Here is a 14,419-nt window from a genome sequence, read left to right on the forward strand (position 1 = left end):
CTTCACACTCAGTTGTGAATTGCTACACTTCATGCTAGAGAGCAGTCACTTGATGCTAAGGGAACAACATAACTGTCAATCAAGTTATATACCCCTCATGTCACCAGAATAGATACTCTCCATACCTTGACTGCACCTTAATATCTTATCCATGTTAATCATAAATAAAGCAGGAATCAAGACACACCCTTGACAGATCCAGGAGTCCACTTTGAATGCAATTGATTTAATGCTGATAATTTGGGTAGAAGTCCTGCTGTTCAGATATAGACACCAAATGACAATCAGAAACAGTCCTCAAACCCTGTATTGTTTTAATGTTATAGCACCTCTGATGAAAAAGTCTAGGGTATATGCAGTCATTGTCTTTTCGAGAACTACAAAACGCATATACCCAGTAATGGAAAACTCTTAAAAACCTCTCTCATATCTGTGCAAGGTCTAAGACATGATCCAGTGTTCCTCAGTAAGGACAGAATCGCTCAAGAGCTGACACCCCTTATCAAATCCTCTAAAGTCAGCTATGAAGGCGGAATTGTGGCTGACACCAAAAATAACCACAAAGCATTTTATAGCTATATCAAAAACCTCCAAGGCAATACCCAAATTTGCACTGAGTTATTGCACAATGGCACCTCCTATACTGAGCCAACAGATATAGCCAACAATGCTGGCTGACAGATTCAGTGCCAGCTTTACCCCCCCAAGGGCCCTATCACAATACCAGAAGAAATCCTGGTACCCACCATTTTTACAGCACTGGTAAAAGCTGCATTATCCAAAGCCAAAAATACAGCATCCATGGGACCTGATAATATCCCTGACTGCATCCTACATGAGCTACAAAACAAACTGGCACCACATCTGTGTGCCCTGTTCAATCACAGCCTCATGCTATGTCCCTAATGAATGACTCACTGCTACAGACATCCTGTTCCATAAAGGGGGAGCAACTATCACCCCATTAGCCTGATGAGTCTAGTATGCAAAGCTATGGACCGCATCATCATGGAACTGCTTAACAAAGATGTAGGCAATCTCCAAACTCTTGACACCACACAGATTGGCTTTGTCAAGGTGAGATCCTGCCAGCTGCACCTGGTTGACCTCTTTGAGGCAATCAGCAAGGCGGTGGATGATGGTAAGGCAGTGCATACAGCCTACCTTGACCTGGCCAAGGCCTTTGACACCATTCCCACTCAGGTATCATTGATAAACTTACCAAACTAGGTATCAATTCTTACATCACTAGGTAGGTTGCAAATTGGCTCACAGACAGTACCCACAGAGTGAAAGCTGTGGATTCCAAGTTAGACTGTTGACCAGTCGTAAGTGGAGTCCCACAGGGCTCGGTCCTGGGCCCTCTCCTGTTTGGCATCTACTTCTCAGTAGTCCAGGCCAACACAAGGACTCTGGCTGACCAAGTTCACTGATCACTGCAAGCTAAGAGTTATTATCAACTCCCCAAGTGATGCAGACATCCTACAAAAGGGCCTCTCTGAGACCAATGACTGGTGTTGGAACCATGGCCTGAAGCTTAATGCCAAAAAATGTGTTATCATCCCTTTTGTAAATAACTCAGTTTGCATGAATTACAACACTGATGGGAGCCCACTGAACACTGAAGGGGCCAAAAGCCACCTCACCTTCGACCACCACATTGCCACTGTGGTCAGAAAGTCCTTCTATGTGGCACATCTTATAACCAAAGTTTTCGTATCCAGAAAGAAAGAGGTCATCATTCTTCTCTACTCATCCCTCATTAGACCAATCATTTAAGATAATGCCCCATTTGGCATGTACCTGACCAGACACCTACAACAGCTGAAAAGGCCACAAAAGTACCTCACAAAAAGGATCCTAGGCCTTAAACACATGTCCTACATGGACAGACTCAAGAAACTTCAGCTGTTCTCAGTCTCTTATCATCTACTTAGAAGTGATCTCTGCTTGACTTACAAAGCCATGTCCGACCCAGCCCTACTTGAAATGCTACACCTAAAGAAATCCCAATCGCCCTGCACGACACGCTACAGAGATCACAACTTTATTACCACAATTAACAGAACTTGCTGGAGGGACCGGTTCATCTCCCAACGACCGCCCATACTCTGGAATAAGCTTCCCTTTCATGTCAAGCAGATCACTCGCCCACTTCAAGAGAAATCTTGACAAGTGGATGGGTAACAGAAAGTTCACCCCAGGGATCACTCCAGTTGCCCTACTGGATAGGGGCACTGTGAACTAACATCAGGTGGCACCGTGCCTGGGCAATTTTTTGAGGCTAGGCTTGTAAAGGCTCCAGGGTTATTAGCTTAGTACACACCTATAAACCTATGAACTTATTTGTCCTGAAGAAGAGGCTTGAGTAAACATTCCATTTACTGGCCATGCTGTCTACGAGTACCTTGCCATAAATTTTCCGAAAGTGAAAGAGAAGGATTTCCCCATAACTAGAACTTTCTTTCCTGTCTCCCTTTTGGAAATGTATGAGCACTATCCCACTTTGTCCATCTATAAATACTGTCTTGAACTGGGATTAGTCAAAGTCCATTTCTACAATCTTCCAAGGTATATAAAATAAACTTTTTTTTTGAATGTGAGGGTTGAACTCTTCCTATGCAGAAGCATCAGGCAGGCATTCCCAGGACACTTTCACCACTATACCCATTTTGTTTTTTTTTCCCAGGTCTATCCAGTCAATGCTGCAGTTATCAGATCCAACTCACTACCAACTATTGCTCAATTGATGGCCAAGCCCCTCCATTGACCAAGGTATCAAAAACGTACAGTCTCAGGTCTTATGACATGACTACAAAGGAAAAAAAAAAACATTGACCTATGGCAATAGGTGCTCTGCTACTAAAAAACTGAATACAATCATCTTTTAAAGAAATATGTATATGAACAACGCAATTCCCATTTGCCTAGCAAATTATGGTCATGTTTGTCATTGATGTTTGCCATGCAAGCAATCCCTGGACCCTGCTAGACACCTAAAGATGCCTTCTTTGCAATGCTAATAGTGGGTCTACAGATCTAATTATATTCAAGTATAATGTTTGTTATTGATAGTCAATGACTAGCACAAAAGTCCAAAATAATCCACAACTCTGATGTAGATTTGGTAGTTTGTTTAACTAAATCATAATAGTATAGTTATCTTCATCTTTCCCCATTTGAGTGCTTTGAAGTCTTACGGAAAAAGTCAAAACTCAGCAGGGGGTTCCATACTGATCAATGCAGCCATAGCCTCTATGACATCCAAAAACAAAACAGTAAGTGTATATATATGAGAAGCAAAATATTTGTTTCTTAAAATCAGTTACACTACAGCAACCATTTATTTACTGTTGCAAACTTCAAATGTGTAGTCCCAGTTGCAGCATTTTGAGTATCTCCACTCCTGCTTATGATCTGTACTGTGTCAGCTTCAGAGAGTTTGGTGAAGAAGTGCTGCTCCAGCGTTCCAAGAAATTGTCACAAGTAGGGATAAGATCATTTAAATCTACCTGGCCCTTTCCATCCTTTTAAATAAGCTGCAGTTCAAGAGACAGTTTCCTTTACTAGGGTCTAGTCTCTTTAATCTGTGCCGGACACCTGAATGGCATCATATTTAACCCCCTGCCTTCATCTTACAGGCAGCAAATGGACATGTCTTCAAGCAGCCTTTTGTTTTCTTTTTTTAACTGATCCTTATTGGGATATAAAGATCAGCTGCCCACCATGCATTCATCAGTTAAGTACCATCTTCAGGTTCATCTGTAGAAATGGGTCTTGTTCTGTCTACTCTTAGCAAAGTTATCTGAGTAAATAAATAAACATCATGGAGAACCTTTTGGTTCATTGTTTTTCTGACCCCACTTTGCAGAGCAGTGACAAGCTAACCCTATTCAGAAACATAAAGCTTTAGACAACATTGCTGTAAGGAGCATACGGTCTTACATAATCCTCCAGCCATTATACCAGGAATAAAAAAGCACATGTATATATATATATATATATATATATATATATATATATATATATATATATATTATATATATATATATATATATATATATATGTATATATATATACATATGTATATGTATATATATATATATATATACATATATATATATATATATATATATATATATATATATATATATATATATATATATATATATATATATATATATCTTACAATACCATATAATGAAAGGAGTGACCACTAATCATCATCAAGCTGTGTACTATACAGAGCAGCTACTGTATTAACGTGGCAAGATGATAATTTCTTTAAGGAACAATAACAATATTCAAAGGGGTGCAAGAGTGAGGTCATCCACATTAAAAGCACATCATAAATGGAAAACATGGCAGTAGATATGACTTACACACAAATGCAGTACAGTGTTTGAAAAACGTACCACTTATGTGTGATTAGTCTATTATAATCAAACAGCCAGCTGTGTGTGTTTGTGTGTGTATATGCACTATCATGCACACTGTCAACTGACCATCACACATAGGACAGTAGTTGAGTGCACATTAATACTCATAATGTGAAATCTTCTGTAGCATTCACCTTGACGTCTGAGAAGTAGATTCCAAACAGAAACAGCACCAGAGGAACAGTAGTACAATGTATACCAGCAGCTGCAATGCAATAGGCTGCATGACACATTAAGTCACCTAACCATCAGTGTGGATATAAAACAATGAGTACCATTGTTGATAGTTGGTCAAGTCATATATTTCATACTATTGCCTCTGACATGTGAACCAGTAACACTTTGCACTCCCTGTGGCATCCCTATACAAATCTGTCTCTTGGCATCCATGACTGTCAATTGTCTGTTACAGCCTCTGCATCTGCAGGACATGGTTCTATAGTGGGTAGCATACCATAGTTACCAGCAATGGTAATTTACAAGCATCATGAAAGCCAAACATGCCATATGGTTGGGCAAGATTCTGAACCACAGTATACTGGAGTAACTGAGGAGGCTCCAGGACCCCAGGACTGAAATCACTGTACTCGTTTCAACACTGCTCTGTTATTCATGCTATTTCTATGCCTGCACTGAGATGCCAAGCAATTTTAGCCCATATAAAGGCTATAAACTCATCATCCTGTATGTTTTTCTATCCAAAACTGTGATCATAGTAGTGATACAAATAATGAACATCACTGTTTTACGTTCTCTCAATAATGGGGTACAGACACCCCTATGATAGGTCACAACCATGTGGACAGAGTGCACAGTTTGATGTTATATACCATGTTGTGGTGTTAGGCAATGGTGCAATTGAAGGCAGTATGTTCCGGTGGTTATATCTACAGATGTGTGTACATGCTGTGATCACAAATGCTAAGTGTAAATCATGTACTAATGTGCAGGACTGTAACTGTTGCACATGGTTGCAAATATGGAGCACCACTGTGTATGAACAGCTGTCAGAATGTCATCTTGTCGGTTTATGTCTTGCTGTGTGTGATGGCACTACCATTTGCTGCATTATCTGCAGTTATGCATTTTATGGGAGTTAGCCATAGCTGAATGTGTGCATTCACATATCTGATATGTTAGTACTCCATGCTTAATGACATACCTTGGTGCACCACTGCAAACAACATTGCACACATGGTGCTCATGTATTTCTCTGTTGCATGGAATCCATAATTATTAGACAAAGTATATAATTCAATAGACATATGTATGCTTGTTTATATCTCATTTGTGGTACTACATCTCTGTCTCATATGAACTCTGCTGCGCTGTACTAAAGAATAGCAGTGAGATAGGTATTTATATTAAACCATGTATCCAGTAAACAGTACAAAACATTAATAAAGTGAAAAAACATATTCTCATTTGGGTCTTATGTCATGATGTTTCACTGCCGCTTGGCTTGGGAGGGAACAGGAAGCACATGGAGTACCACTGGAATTATGCATATTCTATCAATGTAGCTATTTAGACCACAACAATAAGTATTGAAGTAAATAACAAACATGAAAAACATGATGGCAAAGAAGGCACAAACATTCAAGGTACATGAGGCTGACTGACATGGTGAGGACATCACACTGAGCACATTTAAGAAGTTCCTAGTCTCTCTGCTGACAGAGATTTCCAGCCATGGCATCCAGGAATGGATGGATGTGGGTTCACCACAAAGTGCAGCCAGATAAATGTTCTCCTTTTATGGGCTTGATGTGTTATGTGATGCTGCTGAAATTTGTTCATGTGCTGACATTCTATATTAGCTTATAAATAGGCTGATGGTCAACCAAGGTTCAAACACTGACATTATAATGCATTTTTTGACAATGAGGTTTAGACCATGGCTTTCTCACCAGTCATTTGTCTGTGTTAAACCTTCTTGCAAGATTTTGTTGTTTTGGAGGAATCTATAATAGCTCCCAATTTACTGTCAAGCAGGAGCAGGCCCAGAGCACAACTCTGGGGTACTCTGCTGGTGACCAGTCACTTGGTGAAGATGGTGTCATCAATCCTGACTATTGAGTCCTGTCTGTGAACTAGCTGTCAATCTAGTGAGGTTTCTAGGGATTTATATCTGGCTCAGTGAGCTTGTCAACAATGCATAATTGAAGTATTGTATCAAATGCCTTGGCCAGGATAAGATATGTAGTATGCACTGTTTTACCCACTTCCATTGCTTTCAAAGAAGTCTACCAGGTAAAATGGGCATGAGCTTCCCTTTCTGAAGACAAATTGGGATGATTCCAGTGTCTGTATTTTGTCAATGTCCTTGTTTATCATTTCCAGGATAATTTGTTTCATGGCATAGCATGTTAGGCTCTTGAGACTGTTGGGTCTGTAGTTCCCTTGGTCAGTTGATGGTTTGCCCTTGTGGTTTAGTCCTTCATTCACTTGGAATGTAACATTTGAGGCTGTATTTGACCAGTGCCTCAAGTGGTCCTAATAGGTCATGTTTTATACTGTTCAGGAGCCAACCAGGGATGTTGTTAGGACCCAATGAGGCAGTGTCCTTAGTGAGTGCTGCCAGCACCTGATCCCTGCTAATAGTTGTGGGAAGTATGTTGGAGGAGATTTTACCTGTTAGTTTCTTATTTAGATGTACAAGACAGCACTTGTCTTTAGGAGAATTGTTCTTCCTGAATTTGGTAATGAGTTTTTTTCTTTTATTATATGCCCTGTTTAGGTGTGAATTCCACCAGTGAGGTTTATTTTTGGTGTCTGCTTTGGGTTTACTTCTGGTAGGTATGGCAACCTCTATGCAGCCATTCACATGTTTGTACAGGGATTCTGACTAATTCTACAAAGGTAGCTGTCGTCTCAGGGTTAAGGGAGCCTTACATTTTGACAAAGTCTCACTTAATAGGATATAGGATATAGTTTACTTTAGAATAGTTCCCACATGTCAGTGGTTTAACTGGGTTTTCCAGGGTGATTTTTACTTAAGATTGACAGCTTTGTGCTCCAACCTTATTATCATGGATGTGACATGGTGGTGGTGGTGGTGGGGGAGTCCAGTGTTATGCCATGTTGATGAGCACCAGACCCAGTATGCTTGATTCTCTGGTTGGTTCATGCACTATCTGTTTCAGAGCATTTTTGTTAATAAAGTTCAGGGAGTGTTGTATCTATGAGTTTGAGGCAGTATAAGTTTCCCAGTCTATAGAGGGATAGTTAAAGTCAAACATGGATAGGGTGTTTGGTTGGATGGTAAGAGCCTCTAGTAGGTTTAGGTAAGAGTTGTGAGACTCTAGGGGCATAGATGGTGACATGTAGCCGGCCATGATATGGTGAGGAACCTTATCTACGGTGACTTGCACATGGATGAGCTCCATAGTATCATTCTGATTAACCAACCTCGATGTGTGTCTGTTTATAATGTAGATCAAGACACCTCCACCTTTGGCCGCAGTCTGGTCTGCTGTTGGTCTAAATGTGGGGAAGGCAGTGTGTAGCCTTGCACTGATAGAGTACTTTGTACAGTTTTAAACCAAATTTTGATCACAGCACAGATGTCTACATTGTCCAGAGTGAGGAGGGTCTGAAGAGTGTGGAGTTTTTTGTTCAGGCTCCTAGTGTTGAGCAGTAACACCTTAAGGTTGCTTGGAGACTTTTCTACTATGTTGGTGTTATGTCTTTTTGACATTGCCTAAAAAAGGATCTAAGGGGGTGGATAACATTTTAGCCAATATCCAAAAGCCTAGGGTTGGACTGGTGCATCCCATCTTTGGCAAGGCATGACAGTCTGTTAACCATGTCTTCCCATGCTGACAGATATTGGATCACCCTGGAGTGACACCAGAAACTAAGCCAATTATTAAAATCAATCATTTTATGTTCACACTGTGGCAGCATCCTTGGTGAAAGTAGATTGCTGTTTAGTACAAGGCTTGTACCTGTCTGTGAAACATATTCTGATGCTTGAGCCCAGCATGGTGTCCACCTAAGACATGCAGATGGATTCTATAATTGCAAGTGTGTCATATATGTCATAAGCCAACACATGATTTGACCTCTTTGTACCACAAAGTACCAATAAGGTGACAGTTCAGAAGGGCCTGTCTACCTTTTTACCATGTCTTGTGAAGTCTACCACAGCAGTTTCCAACAAGGGATCATCATCACAATTGTAGTGTGCAATATTTTTAGCTATGGAGGCATCAGCAGACAACACCTTCCTCACCATACCAGTGAGGTGAAACAGCTGGACTCTTACCCTCTTTTGCTATGTACCATGGTATGTACCACGTGGAAGGGTCTGTACAGCTGTATGAATACTCTGGTTCATCCCATGACCATTTCTTCATCATTGCTATTGATGTTGCATTTGTAGCTGCTGCTGTGGAGGGTACTGCTTATCATACCTCTCAACCTCTCCACTTCCTAGTGCAAGAAATCTGGGTAAAGCCTAAAATAATTGGGGACAAAAGCCCAAAAATAGGGTAAATACTGCTCTAATAAACTTAGAAAGTTTCTAGAATAAAAGGATTGTATTAGCATGCATTTTCTGAAGGATGTGAAATCTGAAACTCAAATGTATGTCATTATTTAATTACTTCAGTCCTCAGTGATTAGCCAGAAAACCACACATTTTATGAGAAATAGACTAGAATATGAGGCAAAAATCTGACCATTCTGCAAAACTTTTGACTGTTGAGATGCATGCTGCTCATGCAGAAATCAATTTTTTGGTATGTAACATTCACATAGTACACGACATATTGTGGCCTACCCATGCTGGATGTTTTGCTATTGCCTTGATGTGAAAGTAATAATGCCTTTTCTGATTGCTGGCAATGTTTGTGTGTGCACTGCTTCCCACATATCTGTCCCAGTGCAACTGGTCATTTATCTGCATGTCACTGCAAACTTTTCACATTTATACCATTGGAATAATAGAGTTGGTATGCAATTATCCCATATCACATGTAGCTAGCCAGCCTTATGTGCTGCTAGTAAAGGTATGTTGATTTGGGCACCATTTCCAGTTGAGTCAGCTTTTTGTGCTAGTGCTACAGGTATGTTTAACCAGATATTGTTTCGGGTTTGTTATGTGACACTGCTGCAAGCTAGCCTTGTGTACAGATATATTGAAATGGAAATAATTTCTGTTTGGTCAGCCCATACTGACTGCAGATATTGCTGCAGTGTCAGGGTATATAGGATATAACATACAACAGCAATTTCCATGCTTTTAGAATGCCATTGTTTATATCAGGCCAGGTCTTACATTTTATATCAGTGGCTCTGTCATGTCAACCAGTAACTCTACTGATTCATCCAGGCAGTGCCATTGTATCTTAACTAGACATCATCATCTACCCTCTTTTTTCCATTTTCTACAAGGGGTTGGAGTGTTACATTAATTGCCACTCTCATACCATCTTTGATAGTCATGCCTGTCACAAGGCTTCTCTTACACAATCAATCCATCTGTTTGCTGAATACCCAGAGTTCCACTTGTCTTCTTCCTGTCTATCTCAGATCTTCTTCACCTGATTATTTTCTGCTTTCCCTAACATGTGCCTGAATCATTGTAATCTGTTCTGTTTGACATTTTCTGCAATTAGAGCTACTTTGGTTTCTGCTTTGATGTCCTGATTTCTCCATCTGCCTACAGTATACATTCTACCATCCATCGCAGGCACATCATTTCCATTACGTCTAGCTTACTCAACTGTTCTGCCTTCACTGCTCAGTTTTCTGTATTATACATTAGTGCTGGTCACATTGCTGCTTTGTACACTTTACTTTTCAGCTTCTTTGGCATTCTTCTGTCACGTCACCCCTGATACTCTGTGCCAGTTGGCTGCAGCCCTTCTGAATCTAGCATTAACTACCTCATTCAGACTTCCCTTCTTGTCACCCACCCATCCACTTGAAGCTGTTAACCTGTTCCACTATTTTCCTATCTCATTTTTCAATTTTTTTCTAATTTCCCCATGTTTGCTGCCATTACACTTGTAAAATGCTAAAACTGCTTACCAGGTCTCCAAGATATAAAGCAAACAGTGAAAGAAAAATGCTCAGAAAACCTTTTAATGCTATCTTGGAGTTCAGGTAAACAGATCTGATATATTACTGGTGGATTTTTCTGCAGTCTTACTTATCTGTTGTTGTTGTTGTTGCTGTTGTTTCTGTTATACTTAGCTAGCTCTGGCATGGTGTGCAATCTGTGGTCCATGTTCTCCTAATTAGAGGATACAGTTTGTGACAAACTGAAATGCTGCCAGCCCAACGAGCTGGAATTTTGTAAATAATTATATCTCACCTGAAAATATTAATATGAGTTGTATAGAAATATGACACGGCCAGCCCAGCTATCTGGAATTTTGTAAATAATCATATGTCATTTGTGAATATTACTATGATCCATAAGCTTGTCTTACAAATGTAAGAGAACTATATGTTATATGTATATTAAACTACTGGTGTGGAAGTGTGTGTTGAACTGTATGTTCTGTACTGAGCTTCAAGAATGTAACCACAGTGTACCCTACTGGGAAAAAACAGAGTTAACATGCAAACTCTAAGAAAATAAGTTGTTTTACAGTTGTGTTTATCGCAGTTTCATTGAAGGAGACAGGATGTCTAAAGCTGGAGGTTTCTTTCTATTGTCTTGAAACAGAAAGAATTACTAGGTTTAAAATGTAAAAGTGTTTAACCTTTTTACAACTTCCAGTTCTAGGCAAACTTCTGAGAGTTATGTACTTCTCACACAGAGATGCTAAAAATTCTGTTGGTATTTGTTAGCCTGGGAACTGAAGCCAGGTGACAAATAGTTATGTTATCCAGCTGACCTAGCAGTATTGTTTTGATATTAATTTGGGAACTGTCTCAGAGACTGTGCATTTTGTATTTGTCTTTTGACATGGAAACATCCATCTTCAGCACTTCTCATCTGCATTTGCCTTACTCTGTAAGTAAGTTATTTTGAACATAGTTTCCTTTAGAGATAGTTAGGAATATACTGAAGATTAGTTTAGATGTTTTCTGTATTTGAGACCATCCTGCAATGTTGTTTTAAAATATTTCCTGTGATTCTGAACTCTGTTGTCACTGTGTTGAGTTAATGAGTATTATCTTGTCCTTTTATTATTTACTATTAAATATATTTAAACCTTTTAATTGTTGCTGGTTTGTTTAGAAATAATTAAGCTCTTAGTGTAATTGCATATTTATTTGGTGACGCTGTATAGGCCACTCCTAAATAGCTCTAAAAGTCTTGGTCACACGTACCATTTGGCTCACAGTAACATTACACAGTAAGATTGGTCACCCTTTGCAAAGGTCCTTAGAATAGCTGATAAGGGGTTCTGGTGGCAGTGATAACTACCTTATGGTCTGGGCAGAAGGGGGCATAGCTAATAAACTTGTGCCAGCTTTCTTCAGGTGTGCATTTGTGTATAAATCAAATCTCAAAGTGTGTGTATGTGTGTGTGTGTGTGTGTGTGTGTGTGTGTGTGTGTGTGTGTGTGTGTGTGTGTCTGTGTGGGTGTGGGTGTCAGCTACTTGGGCAGGGACACAAAGCACTGGTTGGACAGAGATAGTGTTGGGAGGACTTGGCTTGGAACCCTGGCTAAGGACTCAACTCTATAGCTCTGCCAGTGGGTAGTCTTACTGTGGGTCTGGAGAAAGAGGGAGAAACCAGCCCCAGACTGACTGTGATCTCTGTGTGCTCTTAAAGGAAATTGTACTTTACTGTGTGTGCACTTGTCATTCTCCCAGTGTGGACATCCCTCACTGGTTTTAATGGTGAGGATTGAGGCTCCTTGATTACTGGGTCAGTGTAGGGGCATCACCTATTAATTGTTTGGCAGTGGTGGGATACCCACATTACGTATTAATTGGGTGATAGTGGTGAGATAGCCACATCACATATTAATTTGCTTGTAGTGGTGTGAATATTAAATTCCTGTAGCTTGTGTACTGTGGTCAGTGAAGGTGTTTGTAGTCTCAATCAGCCACACAGTAAACATTCAGAGTTCATATCACAATTGTTTTATTTTTTTTTTGTTAGTTTAGTTAGTCAGAGAGAGCAAGCAAGCATGTCAGCAGAGGAGTATGGCAAGCTGAGATGTGCCAGGCTAAAGGACTGGTGCATGTTAACCTGACTAAAGCAGAGATTACTACAGCTTTAGTCACAGCTGCATCACAAAATAGCAACCAGGAGGGCAATCAGACTGGCAGTGGAGATGTACAACTCAGAAAATGGATAGCTCAACCTTTCCACAGAGGACTTAAAAATCCATCTGGAGTTAAAGAGACTTGAGTTGGAGGCCAAGCATTTGGAAATAGAAGCAGCAGAGAAACTGCAATGCCTAGAAGCTGAGGAGAAGAAGATGTAGAGGCAACATGAAAAGGAGATGCTGACTCTTCGCCAGAGTCATGGAGGTAATGGGGAAGGGAGTAACTGAACCCCAGAAGCAACAAAGGACAGTAAATCTATTTCACAATTTACAGAGAGGGATAACTTTGATAGTTTCATTCATGTGTTTGAGAGTGTTTGTAAACAGTATAATGCTGACCAAGGGCTCTGGGTATGGTTTCTGACATCCTTAATGCACGGTAAAGCTCTAACTGTTCTTCCAAAATTTTCTGATGCTGATTGCTTAAATTATAATGCTGTAAAGAACTGTCTGCTAGAATTGTTTAAGTTAACACCTGAAGCTTATAGGAAAATGTTTTGTGAGTATAGACGCAAGGCAGGTGAAAGTGTGTGTGAATATGTTGCAAAACTAAGCACTTATTTTCATAGGTGGGTGAGTGCATGTCAGGTCACCACTTTTGAAGAGCTGGCAGACCTTTTGGTGAGGGCACAAGCCCTTAGCACTTTGCCTGGGGACATGAGAATCTGGTTAGCTGATAGACAATGCACTACTGCAGATGAGTTGGGGAAGAAGAGAGACCTATACCTATCAAGCAGGGCATCACTGCACAGGAAAGGGACACCCAGTGCTGCTCATGGGTCTAAGGGAACCCATTGTGGGTAGCCCAGACTGCCCCAACAGAGTCCGCCAGTAGCAGGGGATGCCACTAGTCAAGGTACACATCCAGGACCAAAAGTTAAATGTTTTAAATGCAACCAGTGGGACCAAGTAGCAAATAGATGTCCATGGAGGCAAGGTGGGGAACAAAAGGTGGGAGAGCCAGCAAGTGGGAATGACAAAATGCCAGCAGTAAGTTGTCTTGAGACAACAAGGGTACCAAACTACCACAAGATGTTATATAATATTTTAGTGAATGGGAAAGAGGACATGGCTAAGAGATACACAGCCTCTGACCTAACCATTGTGAAGCCTGAAATGGTTACAGAAGAGCACTACTTGCTTGGGCAGTCTACTCAAGTCAAAGCTTTAGGAGGGACCCCATTCCAAATACCTTTGGATAGGGTTCACCTTCACTGGGTGGGTGGAAAAGGAAGGGAGCAAGTAGGTGTGTTTGAGGATATCCATGCAGATGTCCTGATAGGGAATGATTTTGATAATGCAGTACCATGTGTTCATGCAGTTACACACAGTCAGGCTTGGAGACAAGCATGTGGGTCTGGTAGCCTGGGGGGGGGGGGGGACCCAGACAGACCACACACTTGCAGCCAGGACTGGTGAGGTGGTTAGTTCAGGGAGGGAGCTACCCTGTAACAGTGAGACTCAAGGTGAGCCACAGTTGCTTGTGGGTACTGATGTTCCCTTGAAAAGAGTGACTGCAAGGGCAGAGGTGAGTAGTAGTATTAGGCTGACAGTGCGGCACCACTGGCAGAGGATACCAGACTTCCTGTGGAAGGGGAGCTGGTGAAGGGTTACAAAGAGAAAGTTGAGACAGACTCAGCTCTCAGACCCTACATTACAAGGCCTGAGAGAGGTAGCTAGTGAAGCACCTGATTCTCGAGGGTAGGGGTAATCTGTATACTGGGACAAAGGGTTACT

Source organism: Protopterus annectens, chromosome 12.part0 (genome assembly GCF_019279795.1).
Source record: "Protopterus annectens isolate FY-2018-M chromosome 12.part0, PAN1.0, whole genome shotgun sequence".
Classification (NCBI taxonomy): domain Eukaryota; kingdom Metazoa; phylum Chordata; order Ceratodontiformes; family Protopteridae; genus Protopterus; species Protopterus annectens.